Source organism: Peromyscus californicus, unplaced genomic scaffold, assembly GCF_007827085.1.
Source record: "Peromyscus californicus insignis strain IS unplaced genomic scaffold, ASM782708v3 Scaffold_5__1_contigs__length_169319896, whole genome shotgun sequence".
In the NCBI taxonomy this organism is placed as follows: Eukaryota; Metazoa; Chordata; class Mammalia; order Rodentia; family Cricetidae; genus Peromyscus; species Peromyscus californicus.
Window position 1 is genome coordinate 51572475 of NW_026294573.1, and position 22242 is coordinate 51594716.

Sequence of the window (22242 nt, forward strand, 5' to 3'; positions counted from 1 at the left end):
CAAGTTTGTTGTCAAATGTCATATATAGATGGGCAGTGGGGCAGTGAAGTCATAGAATCTTAGAGGGAGGAGAAGCCACAGGGAATAGGAAAGTCAAAGCCATTGCTGGCATCAGACTTTCATTAAAGAACAAAAACATCTTATTCTTCCTAAAGCTAGGAGTCATGAATTATGGATTATGCAAAGCTAGAAGGAATTCTCGTGCTCAGAGTCTATTGCTCACATTTTGTAGATGGGAATACTGAGATCTGGAGAGAGTGAGGCAGTGGGCTGCCGCCACAGAGGACTTAGTGGAAGTACTAGTTAAAATTCATGTTACCTTGCCTCCGGGAATCTGGTGATCTCGAGATGTAATCCAACTCCATCATCCATCTCTTAGAGTGAACAATATAGGAAGTAAGAAGTATATTTGGCTGTGGAAATGGATCCTTGATAAAGCCCTGGCTTAACAGCTTTGGTTAAAAAATGTTAGGAAATTTTCATGCATGTTTGTTTATAAAGACCCCTTACTATGACTCCCGTGTTCTGTGTACTGTTGAATATGGAGTCTGTTGCAGTCAGAATAGAAACAAGGGATGGAGCAGGGCATGACAAGCCTCTGCTCTGTCATGAGGCATGGCTAGTGAGGGCATCTACTTCCCAAGCCATCAAGTCTATGGTATCACCGGTGTAAAGCACATTGCCAGGCATACCAAGGAGTTCAAAACCTTAGCAGCAGCTATGGCCACACTCTGTGGCTATGACGTGGGAAGGCTATACTCTTGTTACTGTGCATGATGCAATCACACTGGTCATCATTTGAACTCTGCTTCTCAAAAAGAACTCTGGCACACATACACATGTGGGGCGGGAAAGTGTACTGGCAATGCTGGGATGCTCTATTTTCAAAGTTCATCTCCTAAAGAGTCTACGCCTCTACGTAAGTGTAAACTTTGTTTACAATGACGACAGTACCCTTCTACCTTTGAATATCCACCACCTTATGCTGCAAACACTGGCTGGATCAAGGTCATAAAAACAAAAGTGTATTACATTTTCTTCGGCCTCTGCAAAGTACTTAAGAAAAGGCTGGGCACCACTACAAGTGTCAACCTGGGTTTCTCATGGTTAAAGCATGTGGTAGTACTGACCTGTTGTACTGAAAGTGGGCTTTACATCATCAACAACTACCCTTACCTGGTGAAAATGACCTCGTGTGTTTTCACATTCTTTTACCTTCCAAAAAGAATGGAATGGGTTTGCATTAGCCAATGCCCACGCCAGGCTTCTTTTTTTCTAGAGAATTAATTTATATCACCTCTAAAAACACTGGCACATCTGGGCAAACTCAGTGTGAGTCTAAATATGACCAAGTTCGGCCAGGCTTCTGTGGATAAAAATACCTCTGCAGGCTCTCCAGAAAGGACGGGTAAGAGGAGAGACATGAGGCTTAGCCACAAGAATTGCCTTCAGAGATCTGAAGGGCTGCCTCATGAAAGAGGGAGCAGGCTGCTGAAGGGAGCACTCCAGAGAGAGCATAGTCAGCTCTGGGAAAGCCTGGAGTTCAAGGGCACACACACATGATGCTCCACATGAGGAAACGGACTTCAGGGAGAACCAGGTGGCGCTGATAAATGCCCATATGAAGCATGTTGATCAGCTATCTACACCCACCTATTCCTCCTTTCTACAGCTGGTCCAGAATGAGGAAACTCTCCATCTCTGGTGCTCAGTATATGGTAGATTGTATGGCCCCTCCCACCTCCATTATTACCTGTAACATGAAATTTTAAAAGGTCTTATTAAATTGAAAACTCGGAGCCAGAAATTGGGGTTAAAGCCTGAGAGATCAGATAGAAAAAGCCACAGCTAACCTCACCTCACCAACCCCGCAGCTTCCAAAGATACCTACTTCCTGTATACCCACACCTATATGCCTTTCTGTTCTGCTATCTCATTTGCTCTCTCAGACCAGCTACATCACTTCCTCTTCCTGCCTAGCTCTGTCACTTCCTGTCTGTCCTGTACAGACCTCCAGAACTCCATGATTAACTAGTGTTGGAATTTAAGACGTGTGCCACCATGTCTGGCTCTGTTCCCAGTGTGGCCTTGAACTCACAGTGATCCAGGCAGATCCCTGCCTCCCCAATGATAGGATTAAAGGCGTGTACTACCATTGCCTGACTTCTATGTCTAATATGGTGGCTGGCTTTTTCCATTGATCCTCAGATGAATTTTATCGGGGGACACAGATAAAATATCATCACAATTCCCTGACACACAGTATGGATTCCTCAGACCTGGGATGGGATGAGTGCATGACCTAATGGTTAAAAATCTCTCTAGCTCTTTCTCTTTCCACCTAGTCTGGTCTTTAAACCTAATCAGAGAAACTCGGTTGTTCTGCTTTGCGTTTTGCTACTGCTTCTATACAGGAAGCCAGTTTGGCTGTCCTCTATCCTCTCTGAGTCTTCCAATAGCAACACAAAGGCACACGTCACATGCCAACCTTCACCACGGGAAGGATTAGAGGGCTCAGCTGAGAAATCACTACAAACCATTTTCATTTACAGGTGTTCCCCTTTCCCTAGCATGTGTTTTGTGTAAGTCTTATTCCTTTTTTCCTACCAGATGAACTTATAATTGTTTGCACATGCTTATTATTTTATTTCAAGAATATTACTACATGGCTATTAAGGAAAATTTGGAAAACAGAAATATGGGATAATCACCTACAGCCTGTATATTATTAATCTCCCATCGTCTTTATGCCTGAGTGACGCTGGTCCATTTCTGCACACATTTAACATAGACTGCAGTTTCAAAGTGGATTTTCTTCACATGTTGAACTGTTCTTTGCTGAGTGGTTGCTTCTGCATAGACCTCCTCTGTCCTTGAGATAAACTGAGTATTCATAGTTCAAAACCTTTTGAAGCACCAAGGGACAGTACCACTTAGAAACATGGAATGCTGAAATGGGAGAAAGGAAATCAGAACATGAAGGGGTGTCTGATACAACAGCTCCTTTTACAGAGGTGGACACTAATGCCCGAGGGGCGCAGGCAGCAGTCTCAGCCTGACTGCAGACCTAGGGCCCTCTGTTCTTTCGCCAACACAACGAATTCACTAGAAATTTGGGATACTGTCTCCTGCCATTCATCCCCCTGCCATCTGCCTCCTCAGTCCTGTGAGTTTGGAACACGTCCCTTAGAACGGTGCATAATGTGTTCTGAGCCACAAACGCATAACAGGCTGGCTGAACCATCACTAGGATTTGATGAGGATGGCTACTCAGCTAGCCAGACACTCAAACCTGCCCTACCATAGAGCTAGTCTGGGAAAAGAGGAAAACATCTCTCTTTTTTTTTTTTTTTGCCTTTTTCGTCTATCTTTATACAAACAAATTTCAGTTGGTCCTTCCACACCCATCCAATAAGCAAAAACTTCTAAATTCATCTGTCACCATAAGCTGTAGAGAGGACAGGGCAATTTCTGGAGCTCATCTGCTGCAGAAAATCATTCACAGAGGTTCAAGACCCTCAGAGGACAGTTCACGAATATTGATACTAGACAAAGATATGCATTCTCTATTCTGATTTTAGCGAGAGCTGTCACCCCGTACCATTACAAAACCTTTTGTGCAGCACTGTTTTATAACACAAGAAAAAAATAGAGAATGGTATATAATGGCGACGGGGCCTTCCAACAGCAAAGCTATTCCACAGCAAGTAAAACAGTTTCCAGGATTAAGACACAGACCCTCAATTAATAAAGTTAAGTATCAAAAACATAATACTGGCTGGGCGGTGGTGGTGCATGCCTTTAATCCCAGCACTCGGGAGGCAGAGGCAGGCGGATCTCTGTGAGTTCGAGGCCAGCCTGGTCTCCAAAGCGATTTTCAGGAAAGGCACTAAAACTACACAGAAAAACCCTGTCTTGAAAAACCAAAAAAATAAATAAATAATACTGAAGGAAAAAAGCAAGATATGGAAGGATGAGTCGAGTATATTCATCCCCGATACGAAGCTTCGAAATGTCAGAGAAATGGCACGTAATGGTAGTGGGTTTATATGCACACAAAAACACACACACACACGGGGATGAGAAGATGTCAAATTTAGCTGAAAGATTGTCTAAAGAGGAAAAAAACCATGCAGAAGGCTTGGATCTGAAAGGGCTCTGTCATTTTTGTGCTTATTTCTGCATACTTAATAGAGTTCAATTTTTTGAAAACAGAACATTTATCAGGGTGGCAAAGCCATAAATCTGTCTGGAAAACAAAAGGTCCAGTGTGGTTGGGGACATTTTAACACAGTGTGGCTTTGCAGTCACCTCTGTATCCTCCTGTCCAGTACAGCAACTGGCTGAAAATAGTAACTTAAATGATGAATGAATGAATGAATGAATGAATGAATGAACGAACGAATGAATGAAGAATGAATGAGCTAGCAAATGAGCAGTGAACCAATAAACTGATTCTTCTATATGATTTTGTTTAATAAAAATGGGAAAAGCAAGCACCGTTCACAAAGTAAAATTAGAGCTGCTTCCAAATATGCATGCATCCATGGAGCGCTTCTTAAAGAGCTCATTAACAAAGACTGAAAACGGACGGACCAGACTTTCCTCGTCCTAACACCCAGGATCTGGTCTTCGTTTTGGAGTCAGGTACGGAACACTTTACCCTTTCTACTCAGCTAAGGAACCACCATTTCCTCATGGCCAGAGCAGCAGCAGGACATTGCTATCAGCTTGAAATACAAGGGGAAGGACTAGGAAGTTCCGTCTATGAAAGCATTCCTCTGAGCCTCCCACATGGAGCGCCACATTTCTCTCCCTTTCCTATGGGATGCGTTGAGATTCTCAGCTGCCATATCTTCCTGAGTGGAGGCTGCCCATGAACCGAACTGCGTAGAGAATGCTAGAATGCAATGTGTGATAACCAGAAACTCCCACTGTGGTTTAAATCTTCATCATTGCAAGGCTTGGTGAAATTAAGCCTTTGCCTTTACTGGTTCTTCACAAATATTCAAGTGGACTGGATTAAAAGGAAGAGGAAAATAGGATGGATGGCACCCGTCACTAGAGGTTAGTAATCAAAGCCCCCAACTGGTGTTAAATGCTTTCAGAAACGAAAGGAACAAGTCTTGAAGGCCTCCGCTATCTTAAATGAAACAGGTATTTGTCGATTTCTTCTTTGTTATTAAAATATTTATTTACTTTTATAGAATCTGGGGGGAGCAGCAGGATGGTTCAGTGGGTTCAAGCGCTTGCTATAGGGCCCTGACAATCTGAGTTCGATCCCTGGACCCCACAGTGGAAGGGCAGGACCATTCCTGGCTGCGATATGCTCACTGTACCTGTGCGTCATACACACAGTAAATAAGTAAATACATACACTTTTTAATATAATCCTGAATTTGCTCCAAAATATCTTCTCAATTAAAAGGACCATGTCCCAAGGGTCCCTGGGACAGTTCAAAAGGAGCAGCCTCCGCTCAGCACACAGAAGCTTCTCACTTGCGTAGCTGGCTCTTACTTCTTGGTCTGTCTCTCACAGAAGCGAGCTGGAAAATACCTGGGCTGTGCTTCTGGGTTGAAGATACCTTTTCCTACCCATCAGGATCTCCTTTTTTTTTTTTAATAAGGTGGCCACACCAAGTCAGAGATCAAAACCAACTGCTAAAGCCATTAAATGCAGATTCGAAGGCCTCATGATGAAGCGACCCCTTTATTAATCACAGAAGGCAATGAGCAGTCACTTTCCCAGACTGCTCCATGACTTAAATAAATCCCGAAGCTCAAGCTGACGCCCATTTCAGCAGATAGTCCCTCAAACCATCTCCCCTCCCAAGCATTGTTTTTAGTCACGAGGGACACAGAATGGGAACTCAAAGCCTGTCCTTTCCATAACTCATACCCCTGGTAGGACTCGAAGACACCATCTTTTGTTTCTCCACATCACACACACTGTCTAACCATGGGACTTTGAGCCTATGGTGAGTAGTCTGAATAAAGGCCTCAGAGATGTATGAGGAAGTCTGCAAAGGGGTGTAGTAACAGAACCACTGCAGCTGTATTTTAATATTTTAGTTGCCATGGCCCCTTGACTGCTGGAATTCACATATTAGAATTTTAATTATCAAGTTGCTAACATACGGTGCCTTTCAACTGAAGAGGATTAACTAACTCCAGCCTTGCAGGGAAGACAAAGGGTTCTTGTTGCATTGTCAGGCACGTGAAGTTCCATCCATGTCCTCTAGCCCAGGACTTCTGACAGGGCACTTACCACACGAGAATCTCTTGGCCTACCTGATACTCCTAGCTTACTATGCAGGCTTGCGCCTGGAGACTAGCAGGCGAGTAAACTGAGGGGTCTAAACTGGGTCACAGCATGAAGAATGTGTAAAAGCCTCTGGGTGGAATATGTTGTAGGAACATGGGAAGGAAAACAGGACTCTCCCTCCACAGGGGTAGAGCCCCTGAGTCATGTCCCCACTGCACAATTAAAACCCTCTCCATGCCGGGCGGTGGTGGCGCACGCCTTTAATCCCAGCACTCGGGAGGCAGAGCCAGGCGGATCTCTGTGAGTTCGAGGCCAGCCTGGGCTACCAAGTGAGTCCCAGGAAAGGCGCAAAGCTACACAGAGAAACCCTGTCTCGAAAAAACAAAAAACAAAAAAAAACAAAAAAAAAAAAACCCTCTCCAAAGGCATAACCTCAGGGGGGAAATCCAGCTCATCCATCCCAGCCCCCCACTCCATTCCTTTGCTTTTCCTCAGCTCTCTAGGCACCTCGCCCCCGCCACTCAGGAGGCAGTCACCACTGGTCGAGTGGAAGACACGCAGAACACTGAGGACAATGGAATACCAGTTGGAGGGTTTGACCCGAGGCCTGGGAAGCAAGCTTGGACAGGACAGTGAGAATTTTCCTTGAGACCAGGTGAATCTATAATGCTACAGAACCTAGTAACTGATGGGTGGGAATTCCTCTGCCAGGTCACCCTCCTGAGGCTATAGTCAGGTCACCCTCCTGAGGCTGTTGTCAGGACATCAGTGAAGAGTCACTTACAATGAGACAGTGTGCTACTTGAGTGTGTGTGTAGACATCCATTCTTGCCCCAGTGAATGGAGAGCAAGGCTACGTACGTGTCTTGTCTTAAGTCCCTGGAAGTCTTAGCATTCTGAAACCTTAAATTATTTCCTTTATCTACTGCCATGCTTCCTTCAAGTCTCAAAGTAGAACAGCTGGTTTTAAGGTCCTTCCCAATAGTGAGGCCCTAGATTCAGCTGATAAATCCAGGTCAGAAGCCAGGATTTATTCCAGTAATCTCGGTGGCTCTTTCTTTGCCAAGTAATGGTAGGAATGTGCTTCAGTTGAATGCCCCCCACCCCAGCTACCCTGCCACTGGCTGGGAAGAACATGGTTACTTCTAGCTGCCTGCTTGCCAACCCAGACATCTCACACAAAGACAGGCTGATGAATAGCATCTTTAATGACATTAAATCCTAGAAAGGGTTATCGAGAACAGCAAGGACACAAAGAACAAACTCATGGCTTTGAGAGCAAGCCAGGGAGAGGGAGAGAGAGAGCAAGAGCCTGTGCAGGTGGCTGTGAGGGAAACCGACATGAATTACAAAGAAAAGGTGCCCGGACTTAGCAGAAACAAGCCTGGTATTGGGGGACGGGTTTCAAAACAGATGTGAGGATTCGGTCACCTCATCACCCCGGGAAAGCAAAGCCCACAGCTTCTCAGTCTGTGTGCTCTCTCACTCCTCTGTGTTCCCTCTCCCTCCCCAGCCCCTGAATATGTTGGTACAGGGGAGTGGGTTTTGGGGCCCTCAGAAGAATAGCGTAGGACTGAAGCTACCGTAACACAACCCCTGAAAAGCACTGTTCCAGGCGGGCCTGGGAGGCGGCGGGGGGGCATCTCGGAGTGAAATGGCAACTTCACGTTCTACTGGGGGGGTTGGACATAATGACCAAGTTGCAGCTTCAGGACTTTGTGATCTTTTAGAAATCACACGTCTAGACTAAACCCCTCCTCTGTGGAATGCTGATAAATATCCTGTCATCTGATTTTCAAGCGCCTAAAAGAAGCACACACATTGGGTATACCGCAGGCATGAGGCAACATTAGAACTCAGTATGAAGATCATCCTCGGTGTGCAAGATCAGAACCCAGGTGCCAGTCTACAAAGATGAATAAATCAAGAAAGAGCAGAAAGGGGCTGGGAGTGTTCAGCAGTAGAGCCCTTGCCTAGCATGAGGAAGGAAGGATCTGGCTTCAATCCCAGAACAAATAATACATACATAAATACAAAAAAAAAAAAAAAGAGGCAGAGTGTCAAAGAAACAAGGAAAAACTGGGGACCAAAGGGGAAAGAGGCACATACCACCAAATTCTTCAGCATCGTTTCTAGTAAGTATTAACATTCACAGGGAGGCAGTGGATTGCCAGAGATGTGATTTAAAAGAAGAAGAAGAAGAAGAAGAAGAAGAAGAAGAAGAAGAAGAAGAAGAAGAGGAGGAGGAGGAGGAGGAGGAGGAGGAGGAGGAGGAGGAGGAGGAGGAGGAGCAGAAAAACTACCAAGCAAAGGAAGGCAGACTCCAGAAACCCATCGCTGAGACCAACAGCCCCTAGCATTAGGTCATGGCTCCAACTTCAAGCTTTCTTATTCTCAATGTATGAAGTGCTTAATATAATGCAACGAGCAGCCCCAAGGGGAGGCAAGAGCCCCTGGAGGTCATCAGGACTTCCTCGGAAGGTGTAGGTGTTAATGTGGAGACTTCCAGCCAGTGCTTACAGTATGTGGCCAGCCTTCTCAACTCAAAAGCACAATGATCAATAATTCAGAGGAAAATACAAATCCCCAAAGAGCGTCCATCTCATAAGGAATTAGACACACTCAGACGAAATGATAACTTCCGATGTGAGATGCCCCAATGAGGCGGGAAAGTCGGGGCAGTGATTTGAGCCAGGCCTTGGAGAACCAGGGGACCACAGAAGAGGGATAAAGTCACTTTTTGCTATAGAGACAAGTTAATTAAAAAGAAGCTCCATTGCCCCTCCCCACCAGGTAACAGGGGCTTCATTGTATTCTGGAATTCTTACAAGGAGGTGGATGGCAATGGCTTCTTTCAGGGGAGGGAATGATTACGGTCACACAGAATGAGCTGCTGTCTTTCACTGAAAAGGTGACTTTGAACAGACCCCTAAGCCACACTCCATAAGATCACTTCTCTGGGCTTCTGTAGTGCTGAATTCACATCCCTGCCCCCAAGATGAACCCAGATTCTCTTACCTGTTACCAACCTATACAGACTGCCCCCACAACCCAAATACCCCAGCAGACTAGGAACTTCCCTTATTTTTGCAATGGGGGACACTCAGAAACAGTGGATGGCAGGGACAAAGGCATCAGTGTGTATAGTGAAAAGGGACGGGAAACCCATGTGGCCAGATGTTATAATGTGAGTCCAAAACTGGGGAGGCCCAGAACAGCCAGCATTCACTGACGGCCAACTCTGTGGGAGCTGAGTGATTCCTCACACACACACCCCATGATGTAGGTTCTGTTACCTCAACTCCACGGACAGTAACCAAACTACAACGGAAGTTGCCTCCAAAGGCTAGAAAGACCAAGGAACTGGTCTAAAATCTCCTTTGTAGTTATCCCAAGGGGCTTGGAATCTGCCCATAAACAATGAGAAGGCAGTTAGTTCATTTGTTTAATAGGTTTGTATTTGTTTGTTTTTAAACAGGATTTTGCTTTGTAGCCCTGGCTGGCCTGGGCTGGCCTGATTTTGCTATGTAGTCCTTGCTCCATAGCCAGGCTGGTGGGCTTGAACCAACACAGGTTATCCTGCCCTTGCGTCCTAAGTGCTGAGATTAAACACGTCTGCCACCATACCCAGATGCATTTTCATCATTGTTTTTAGTCAGCATATAAAAGAGTGGGTTTCATTGTGATTTCACGTACATGGATCATCAAATCCTTAGCTCACACTCTCCACCCCATTGGCCTTCTTGCGCTTCTCCTCACCCAAATAGTCTTGCTTTGCTTTCAGGTCACACATGTATCTAAATCTAGACTCTGCATGAGAACACAACCAATATTTGTCTTTCCTCTCACCATTGCCTCCCCCTCCCATTAGTGCCCTTATTCACCTCAGATAGCCCCCTTCTACTTCCATGTCACACACACACATATATACACACACGTACACATACACACACATATACACACATACACACACATACACACACACATATATACATACACATACATACACATTTTAATATCTGAAAAAACAGAATATTTGTGAATCTGGATTATTATGCTTAACCAGAGAATCTGTAGTTGCACCCATTCCCTTACAGATGCCATAATTTAATTCTAACATATGACTGAATACAACTCCATTTTACTTACACACACACACACACACACACTATCATTACCACATCACATCACATTTACTTTATCCATGCACCTAGGCTGGTTCTGTACTGGGTTGCTGTGAAAGTGCCTTAATAAACACGGTGTGTAGGTATCTATGTAGTATGATTTTTTTTAAAAAAAATGCAGAATTCTTCACATATTTGTAGATATCTTCATGCAAGGGCTATGCTAATCTTTTGGGTATCATTCCAACTTTATTATATGTGCTTCTGAAGAGGGCCTAAAAAATGACTTCAAATAGGAGGGAAGTCAACTAAAATTTGTGTCCCCAGAGTCCACTCCCACAAGATATAGAGAGTAGAAATGAAGGGAAATCCAATCAGAGTTAAGAGATCCGTTAGAAGTTACCAAAGTAGTCCTGTGAGTGGTAGGGCAGCCTGGTCTAGCAGGCTGAGGAAGAGGTATTAGGTCTGCACAGCTCATGAGCATCATGCTGGCTGCCTTAGGTTCAGACTATCTTTCCAAAGATGTTTTTGTGGAGAATGGCTTTGGGAGAACGGTTTTCCTATGAAGAGAAAACAGAGCACCTGTGTTTCCCAGGATGCAGTATTTGGTTCTTAAGCTCAGGCGTCTTGTGTAACACAAGGCACTGCATGTGTAAGTGGCAGGCACCAGCCCTATCCATAACTCTCTGGGAACTGAGTCACGGAGAAGCAAGCAGTTGGCATTTCTCTGCCTGTTGTGGCTGCCAGCATCCATGAGACCAACTAGTTTGGTGTGAATAAAAGGTCTCAATTTCTTCACGGTCTTGACAATATTTAAGAGCAAAACCGAATCAGCAGGCTTAGAGACAGGCAAAATGTAGAAAGCAGAGGAAGAAAGGAAACAAAGGGATTCCAGGTCTTTGGTCTGAGTGGAAGAGGCGGGTAGGGTTGGGTTGCACCACTGAGATGGAATCTATGATGCAAGGTAGAAGAACAGAGGCTGCTGGGAAATGGCCATCTATGAAGCATGAAATCTAAAAGAAGGCTGGATTAAAGGTACAGCCACAGAAGTTATTGACATCAGAAGTGTTTGAAACCATGCGATTGGATGGTTTGTTAGACCCTCACTAAGCCCAGGACAGAGAATTCAAAAGAAGCATCATCACGCCCAGTAGAACGGTTATCACAAGGGATACACTCAATACATAGCTGTCAATCAAAAAGCCAGAAACACATCTAGACTTTGCTGGAGCTGTTGTTTAAACTAAAGCTGATTCATCATTACCTGTCTAAGGCTAACCCAGACTTCCTAGCATCAGAGTGTCACATGGCTCTCAGTCAGTTCCACACACAAATGATTTCAGGTTTCTCATTCCCTCATGTGCAATACAGAAGCAGAATGTGGTCCAAGGATCACAATTTCAAGTTCGTTTAAAAAGCAGTACTGCAGGGTGTCTTGTAAAAGTTCTATTATCTACAGAATTATTCATTCATTCATTCAAAAACAACAAAGTATCTACTTTATTGAACACATACTAAATTAACTAAAAACTAAAAGCTCTAAGGGACCGAAACCTATAAACATAACCTTAAAGGAATTACCAAATCAGAGTGATAGCCAAAATGTCAGCCTGGAGATTAGTTCCTTCATCTCTAATTAGCAAATTTGGTATCTTCAGCAAATCAGTCAACCTCTATAACTTTCTACTTCCCTATTATAAACAGATCAATTCAAAAATGCATCCTCATAAACAGATGAAGCCAGGCTTTGTAACGGAGCACCTGGCACCTCCTGTAAAAAGTGGGGGCTCATTCACCACAACCAGCATAAGCCAGCCAGGGAAGAATTAATTACTCATGAAAAGTAAGTATTCATGAGCCAGTCAGAGTAGCACATGCATTGAATCTCAACATTCTATGAGTTCAAAGCCAGCCTGGTCAGCTAGAGCTAATAGTAAAACCTCATCCCAGAGAGACAAGTATATGTCGCATGGCATCTCTTATCTTTGTCTCCTAACTCCATAGCATTAGTTGTGAGGATATAGAACCTGGAGCAATGGCCAAGGCCAGAAAAGTGGATGATGGGGTGAAGGGGGCAACAGGAGGAAATCACAGGGTAAAAGTAATTTGAAGGGGGAAATTGGAGAAAATGGGGGGGGGGTGTTAATTAGGATAAGGAGGGGAGGTCAACACAGGAGAGGAAGGAAGGAGCTAACAAGGATGTCTGAAAATGTCATAAGGCGTCGTATTATCTATTTACCTAAAATTACATATAATACATGTAAGTCTATATATATTCACATATGAATATATAAACTATATATGAGTATATGGTTTAAGTGAGATTTTCATGTCTAGTGGCAATGGTTTCCCCAAGACCCACTGACTAACAAATCCCCCACACCAGGCACGTTAAGTCCCCTTATGAGTTGCTAGACAGGGAGGTCCAAGAGACTCCTAAAACACGATAGGCTACTGCCGCTGCCTTTCACTGCTCCCCAGGGGTTGAAGGGAAGTCCCTGTTGCTGAAGACACCATGGACTTCAGACACGGAAGGGAGAGGATTTGAGCTGGATCTGACCTGAAAACCTCTTCCTGAGAACTAGCTTTTATGATGCTAGATGTCACCGAGCGAAGTTCCAAAGGGGCAAACTACAAATAGTCCTGCACAGCTGTGACACCTGTGAAGCACAGCAGTGACCAGGATGGTGCAGCATCTTCAAGAGTACCTTAGTGACGCTCACATTTCGGCAGTAACCAGCAGCTCTCTAATTGGACCCACTCAGCAAGAGGGAAATCACGCTCGGTACGGAAAAGCTACCCAACTACTCAGGGCTAGTGTGATCACAGATCTTGGAGGACCTAGAGCTGCCACTTTACTAAACAGGCATAATTCTTAACTACATTCTGAATATTCTACCCACAGATAAGTGCAACTCTCACTCCTCAATGAAGAGACTTCTCTTTGCAACAGATGGGGACCATTATAGAAAGTCACAACTGATCCGAATGCAGAGAGCAAGTTACTGTGTGGTGCCCAGTCCAATGATACATCAACACAACTCCTGCGTCCAAGGCTCAGGAACATTGCGCAAGAGGGGACCAAGTGACCGTAAGAGAGAGATGAACAGGATAGCGGCTGTGAGATTGTGTCTCCTGGATATGTCAGCGAATCTACACCCATGAAGTCTCAACAATATGACCGCCTAAACAAGATGACCACCAACAGATGTGCTAGCATGGAAGGGGTGGATCTCACAAGGCCCCAACCCTAGATAAAGAACTACAGGCAACTAAGGAATACTAAGAGTGGGAGACAATAGTCTTCCCCAGGGAAGAGCCCTCCAATTGGTTACCCAATACCAAGTAGTCATTCCTGAAATGGTATGGAGACTGAGCAAATTGTATTTATATATTTAGGAAAGCACACACACATACATATGTATGAATGAATGTATTATCTGTATTGTAACAACTATTTTTTAAAAAGTGGCCATGAATTAAGAAGAGCAACATTGAAGGAGTTGGAGGGAGAAAAGGGAAAATAATGGAATTATATTTTGATGAAAAGAAAAATAATTAAAGGCCACTTACTGGGGGACAGTGAAGAGCATCATCGATGTCACTGAAGGTTTAAAGTGCTCCGAAACTTAGAAGCACAGCAGAAATAACAGTTATTAACACTATTAAGTTCCTACTGGGCTTTTACTTTTTTAATACACCTCTACACACACGTAAATGTATGATTATTATTCCCATTTTCCAAATGGAAAACCAAAAGCCAGCCAACAAAAATTGGGAGAGTGGGAAATAAACCCAAGATGTGTGTTTTCAGAGTCCCAAGCTGCCACTGCCTCCTCCAGGCAACCAAGAGTGTGTTTCATGGCATATGTTTGTGGGGAAGGCACACTCTTGAGGGCAGATACTGCTCTCCATCTGTTCAGAAGGATAATTCATAAAAACCTAAACACCAAGTGGACAGGTTTTCTGCATTGATTAGGGTACTATTTACAGATTCTAAACACTGAATGAGAAGATCTAATGTCTTCTCAAGCAAGACAAAATCACAGTGCATCAGGGGTAGACACTGAACTTCGTGTCCTCCCAGTCAAAGGGCTGGGAGGTGGAGCTTGGTGGCTACTGTAAAGGGGAAACACTGTTTGCCAGCTCTAGCTCCCATTGTGTTGACTAATTGATTTAGTTTAGTATGCATTCCTCTCGGATGCAACGTTTCTTTGGTTTTTTTTTTTTTTTTAACTAATGTGAATAATGGAACAGATGACTAAGACATGGCTACTATGGCTGTTCATGAACATTTATTTTTAAGTGCTCAGTGATGGAGTATTTACCTGGGGTACTCAAGGCCCTGTGTTTGACAACCAGCACATCAAACAATAAGCAAATAAATATTTTATTTTCTCTAACACCATACCCCCAAACAAATCTTTACTTCATTTTACTTAATTTTCAAAGAAATGGAGGCAAAATGCCCTAAATAACTAGTTACATAAACCAAAGGTTGTGATTGCTCAGAGTAATATTACAAAAGTTTTAGTCTTGAGAAAAATAATATTGCCATGTAAAGTAAAAGGGCTTGATACAAAATAAGTGTAATTAAGATAGTCACAATTAGTTGGGTATGATGGCTCACGTTTGTAACTATGGTACTTTCAGTGTAAAAGCGGAATGACTGGGAGGGCCATCAGCCTTGGCTACGTAGTGAATTTGAGACCAGCCCAGTCTCAAAACACCACCAAAGGTAACAAAGACAAAAAAATAAATAAAGTCTTGAAGAAACTATAGCAAAATATTAAAGATGACTACCATTTGAGCTTAGGGGAGAGTTAAGTATTTTCCTTTTCATTTTCCCCCTTTGCCTTTATTTTAATTGAAAAAACAAATTTTCATACAATATATTCTGATCATGCTTCCCCCACCTCAAATCCTCTCAACCCCCACCCAATTCCATGATTGTTCCCTCTCTCTCTCAAACAAACAAAAATAAAAATGAAAACACACACACACACACACACACACACACACACACACACACACACACACTCACACACTCACACACTCACACACATAAAATAGAAACCAAAATAAAATATGCAAGCAAAAGATCATTAAGACAAAAAAATGCCCAAACAAAGCAAAATGAGGCAAAAAGTCTACAAAAATATCACTGGGTTCATTTTCTGTTGGCCAATTCCTCCTGGACATGGGGCCTATCTTGAAGTATGATTAATACACCCAGTGAGACTCCACTGAAGAAAACTGAGTTATCAATTGCAGATAGCTTTGCGGTTAGAGGTAGTAATCTGTGTCCACTTTCCCCTCTCAGCAATGAGAACCCACCTGGCTTGAACCTTTCTCTGGCTTTTCTTTTGATACACATGTATTACTTATTTTAATTACAGAAATACTAGTTTTCAAACAATTTGGAAGGAGAAAGCAATGGGAAAGGTGAACAGAACAATTGCAAACATTTGTTTGTTTTGAAATATGTATATTTTACCTACACCTATACTCACCATGTATGTGACTTGTGACTGTGGAGTGTCAGAAGAGGGCATCAGTTCCCCTAAAACTGAAATCACTGATAGTTGTGAGCTGCCATGTGGGTACTGGGGACCAAACGGGTTCACTGTCATGTGTGCTCTCAAACTGGGGTTCACTTTCATGTGTGCTCTCAAACTATTGAGCCGTCTTTGCCGTCCCACATCTTCTATCTTCTCTCCACTGAACCTTCTCAAGCTCTTAAAGTATTGGGCTCTTTAGAGAATTATAGTTTCCATGTTGCTTGGAAGTTCATTGCACAGGGGCTTGAGAAATGTCTCAGTGGTTAAGAACACTGGTTGCTCTTCTAGCAGTCCTCAGCACCTACATAGTGGCTCACAACTATAACTGTATGTAACTGTCGATACAGTCTATATAGTCTTCCAAAGGTCCTTAGTTCAATTCCCAGCACCCATATGGCAGCTCACAACTATAACTGTATATAACTGTCTATATAGTCTATACAGTTGATAACTGTATATAACTCTATACATGTGATAGATAGATAGATAGATAGATAGATAGATAGATAGATAGATAGATAGGTAGGTAGGTAGGTAGGTAGGTAGATAGATAGATAGATAGATAGATAGATAGATAGATAGATAGATAGATATAGATCCATGGGATCCAGTGCCCTCTTTTGGTGTGTATATATACAGACAAAACATCATACACATAAAATACACAAATAAATATTAAAAAGAATTTCATTGCACAAAAGCACCTTCTTACACTTCTTACATGTTGTAAACATTTTGAATAGTTGTTTCACAGACAGATTAATAGAGAAGGAAGGGGGAGGAGAAGAAAGGGGAGGGGAAAGAGATGCCGGCCTTCCTTTGCCAAAACATTCCAGAAGAGCCCCACTTTTTTTTTAGGGGAATTCTATTTATGTCGTGGTCCGTTATCCAATTAAATAGAGCATTTGGTCTGAGAGGCGGAGTTCACATTCAGCTGGCCAGAATGGATCAACAAGTCTTTGGTTGACCCAGAACAAGAGAAAAGAGTGACCCTTACAGGGAGAGTAGCTATAGGTGGAACAGGAAGTTTGCTTGGGCTTTTGGGAGCCAGAAGGCCATGGTAACTGTCTCAGGTTCTATACTAGTCCTCGAGTTTTATAATTAATAAGCAGTAAAAGAAATCCCAGCACCACTTACAAATTTAGACTCAGCTTCTCTCTCCAACTCAACTCTCTCTTCAGAAACATCAACTACCCGTTTTATAGACATACATAGCTAACTGTCAAACCCTGAATGGAGAGTGCAGGTAACCAGTCCCTGAATGAACTAGTTACCATGCAACTGGGACAGAAGATTAATTTACCTCACACAAAAGTCTAGACATACTTTCTGTCAGTCACAAATATCAAAATGGCAAGCTGAAAGCTACCTTGTGGAAAACACCATCCAGAACTGATTTTCTTAAAGAAAAAAAAAAAAAAACTGGCTCTGCTGGCCAGAAATGTTGAATCGAGTCTGGCACAAGGGCTGGAGTAGCGCTACACAAACTATATAATGAGCTTCGGCAGCTGTTTACATCTGGGAATGTGTATCACGTACACATGACTCCATATGCAACCAGAAATCCTTTAACCACTTTCAAAACACCAGTCATAACACAGTCCCAAGAAGAATAATAGTATGCATATTTTTAAAAAGAATACAATGATTGGAAAAGCTCTGGGAAATTAACACAGCCCTACTGTGGAGGTCAAATTCATATGTAATACAAAATGAAAACAAATCTGGCACACTCAACATTTGTCTTGTGGCTGTCACGGGCAGACCATGCAATGGTGAAAGAATAAAATTGGGACCGGGGTGGGAAGCATAGGTGCGTCACACCATCTATGTGGGCACAGGAATATTCTGCTTGTTCCCACTGCTTACTGGAGTGAGGTCCAGGCTCCCTGCCACTTGCCCAAGGCAGGTCGCCAAGGCCAAGCACACTTGCACACCTCTTTCCTCATAAAGTGCTTCTGTGAGGTTGTGAGTCATCAGCAATGCCAATGCAACCCTCAAGGGCCACGTCTAGCATGGCTCCAGGGATGGGCCAGACTGAGGAGGCAAAGATATGAAGACAACGCAAACCGACAGACATACAGATATACAGAAAAGCTAGCTTTGGGTAGATTGGGCCCTCAGATGGAGAAACATCAGCACCCCGAAACTCAGTGCACCTATTACATAGAGTTGAACAGAGAGAGGTAGGGTCATTGCATACAGCTGAACAAGGAGGTATGGTTATTGCGTACAGATAAATAGGGAGGCGGGATTTATGATATACAGTTGAATTGAATTGAGGTCAAGCTAATCTTGGTAGAGTCATCTCTGTAGGGGAACAGTCTTCAGGACATAATATGGGGAGGTGGGGGGAAGAGTTATGATGGGCACCTTCTGCATACACTGTCAACATCTATACATGGACCAAAAGGGAAGTCATTGCCATCCCTCTGTCGAGGGTCCTCGACATGGCCAGCCCATATCAATAACATGCACAACATAATAACTCAGGACTACACACTCAGGGCTTCCTTCACCCCCACACTCAAGGTTTTGTAAAGTGAGAGGCAAAGAGGACAATGAGACAAACTTGAAAGATAGAAGTCTGAAGTCTCAGAGGGAGCAGGGGCTATTTTGTGTGACCATGAGGCATACCTTTAGAACTTCAAGCTATTTCAATTAGGTATCATTGATTTCAAGAAATCAATTTCAAGTTGGAATTGTGTCAAACATAGAAAGTCTACACAAATTTGTTGTGGACTGGAGGGAAATCTACAAGCGTGTCCCTCTTTCCTTCAGCGACCTCCGGATTCGGTTCTCATCCCCAAGACTATCTGCAGAGCCTCCCTCCTTTCCCATCATGACGTTTGTCAAGAAGCTGGTATGGGAGTGCACAACTGTTTTGATCTCTACTTTTTTTCCTATGTATTCTCTAAATCACCTGGCATTCCAGCACCTGTAAAGACCTATTTTCATAACTCCAATGTTCATATTGGTTCATATAAACAGTTCTCAACCTGGGGGCCACAACCCCTTTGGGAATCAAACAACCCTTTTATAGGGGTCCCTGAAAACTAGCAGAAAACACAGATTTTTACATTATGATTCATAACAGTAGCAAAGTAACAGTTATGAAGCAGCAACAAAAATAATTTTATGGTTGGGGGTCACCACAACATGAGGAACTGTATTAAAGGGTCCAAGAATTAAGAAGGTTGAGAACCACTGCTGTAAAAGCTATACGTGACATGTGCCCATTCTACAAACAGCCTTCAACTACCACAGTGAAGGCAAACTATGGCTGGGGTACCATGTCAAGGGCTTAGACTTTGGAATGAGATAGACTTGAGTTCAAATCCTGACTTTGTCTGGCAAATCCTATGACCTTGGGCTCATTCATTATGGTCCTGAGTCCAATGGAACTAGTAGAAGCAGGGAATGAGAGCGCTTCCAAAAGCAAGAGTAGATCTTAAATTCCACATTCTGGTGCTACCTAGAGACTAACTCTTTCAGATGACAGAACTTCTCCTCCTATTCAGGTGATAGGATTGAGAACAGAGAATATGTTTTTAACTTGTCACTCCATCAGAAAAACTGTCAGGGAAGGGTGTTCACTGCTACCAAAGTGATTCAGCTAGCCCTACTCCATTTCTTCAGCTATAAATGAACTACACCCCACACACACACACACACGGATCTCAAAATTCCAAGGGCCATGTACTTGGAAAATGCATCCTAGCCACACACAAGTGCCTGCTCACACCCGGTCACATTCTCTTCCCATCACATATGTCAGCCTTTGATGAACTGGACTGCAATGTGGCTCTCAAAGGCAAGGCTGCCTTACGTGTACTTTCCATCCGTACTGCACAGGAAAATGTGTACCATGGAACATGTGACCCACACAGAAACGAGTGTCAGAGCCTTCTCCATATCCTTCCAAAGGCCGAAGAACTTGCACACATAGCCAGTCTCAAAACGTTCGTTGAGAACACAGATTAGAGAGAAGCTGAGAACGTGCATGAGGTCTTCCTCTCAACTCATCTTTGTAGCCCTGGGCTACACTGCCTGGCACAAGCTGGATCGGCTAATCTTTTTACCTTGGAGATGTGTCAATGGAACTGAACTATAATCTGCTCTAAGAGAAGGAGGATGGTGAGGTCTCTGGGGTTCTGGTTCTGCTGGTGTGCGCAGTAATGCTGCCCTAGGTACTTTACAACAGCCCTGGAAATCAGAGATGATTGCTACAGGATTGTCAATTTTTTTGGGGGGGGGAGGGGTGTTTGTTTGTTTGTTTGTTTGTTTGTTTGAATGAATGAGTAGGCAAGAGTTCAGAGTGATGAAGTGGCTTGCCCGGAATCCCAGAGCCAATGAAGAACAGAGCTGAGATCTGAACCTTCTGGACAAAAGGAAAAAAAGAAGATGCTAAGCAGATGGCATCCCTGGTCTGAAGGGAGGTCAAAGCAACCATGGACTTGGCTGAAGGTGAAGGCTGCGAAGCCTGGGCTGAATGTCTTAGCCAATGTTGACTGCCACAGGACTTGCTCTCTGCAGACTACCCAGCAGGAGAAGGAAAGAGCATTAGTGCATTTTCCAGGAAAACTGGCCAGGCTAGTGGCTTGTGTAAGGGTAGTGGCAGCCTGCTTACTATGGACAGACCCACTCGTTCATGCCAGCTCATCAAAAAGTTGCAGGCATCTGAGCTCCCAAATGAGAACACTATGGACATTTTCCAGACAGACAGATAGGAGGAGAGGGGCCCTGAACAATTCATCTCAAAGGAAGAAACTTGACTCTTGATTTTTGGTTTTGGTTTCTTTCTTTCTTTCTTTTTAAAATCAACCTCCAAGCAGTCCCAGCTCCCACATGTTTTTTTTCACAGGAACGGAAAAAAAAAGAAACTTATTTTTTAAAATGCATGAGCAGGACAGCTGCTGCTTCAAGGGGCGTTTGGCTAAGTGTTTTTAATAGTTTTGTTAAAACTTAGCATGTAAACAACGCTGTGCCTTCTATGATTAGAGGGGAGGCCAATCTAACAAAATCAAACTTGTTTAAACGTCCTCTATTCTTAATAGTGACATCAAACAGAAAACGAGACTCTTAAATATCCATAAACAAACAAAATGAAACACTCAGTGTAATTCATTTTGAATGCATCTAGGAATTCAGGAAAGGTTTTCCCATAGAGACCTCGGGTTTGCAAGCTCAGAGTACGTCATTCTAATGATATGAGGGTGACCAGGGAACTCTCTCAAATGTCTTTGGCCTCTTGATGCTCACATATCTTAGTCCCAATAAGACTAAGGAGGCATCTTCTATATCACGAGGGCTTACCGTCCTGGGTTTAGTGGGGAGGCAACCATGATTCATGATGCTGGAGAGAAATTAAAACCAGATCAAGAATTAATTTCCCTGAGCTGGAAGAAAAGAAAGGAAAACAAAAGAGGACAGATAGAAGGTACTGATGTGTGTTCACTATCCCAAGCTCGCTGGAGCCAGGAGCATGTGCGAGGCATGCTCATTACATGTTCAGTGTTCAAAGGTGTAACTAAAGGAATCAGTGTTAAATACGCACACGGGCTAATTATCCTTTCAGACTACTGGAGATAGTGGCCAGCAATGAGCTCCGCGTATTGCTGGGAAAGACTGGGTTGTTTCTATCTGAAAGCAGTTCCGGTCAGGCCTGTAGCATCTGTGCTCTCACACTACCTCTAAGTAAACAAATACATAAGGTCAAAATTTACAACCCAAGCTGCGCTCTTCTCCAGCCGTGCCCCACCCAGAGCCATCACCGGCTACTTGGAAAACACACCACCCTCGAGAATACTGTGGGGGTGTACTGAGCAGCTCCCTGGGTCCAGAGAGCCTGAAGCCTCCCCTCACAGAGCAACCCTTCTTCTCCAGGTTCTCCATCACTCCTCTTCCTGGCTTGCTCTCTAAGGCACATACCTGGTTTGTCACCCAAAAGCGTTCTAACAGCAAGCACCGGAAGGAGAAAAGCGGACTGACTCACAGTCAAGGCTTAAATTACGTGTTTTAACTCCTGATCCCTGTCCCACCCAAAGTCATACTTAAGTGGATTCAGATTAACTGAAGAACAGCTACCGTGCTGTTGTCTGCCAGGAATTGTGCGAGATGATTTAGAAAGAATCGGTTCAGCTAGAACATACAAGGCCCCCAAAAACACCACGCTAGGTAAAATTGTGCAATTAGAAACCACAGAGCTCATGGGGGAACGGGAGTGGGACACACCACTCAAAACAAAATTTACAAGACAGAAGTCTAAGAACAGTAGTGTCAGAGTTCCACA

At 43.6% G+C, this 22242-nt stretch overlaps 1 protein-coding gene and 1 non-coding gene across 2 annotated transcripts in view; both read right to left on the minus strand.

Moving 5' to 3' along the window:
• The window catches only part of Ror1 (receptor tyrosine kinase like orphan receptor 1), a 367738-nt gene that overhangs the window by 296461 nt on the left and 49035 nt on the right, over positions 1-22242 (minus strand). The window lies entirely within an intron of this gene.
• LOC128098024 (U6 spliceosomal RNA) lies at positions 10561-10664 on the minus strand. The gene has a single exon (XR_008214071.1). It is a non-coding gene; the product is annotated as a U6 spliceosomal RNA (small nuclear RNA).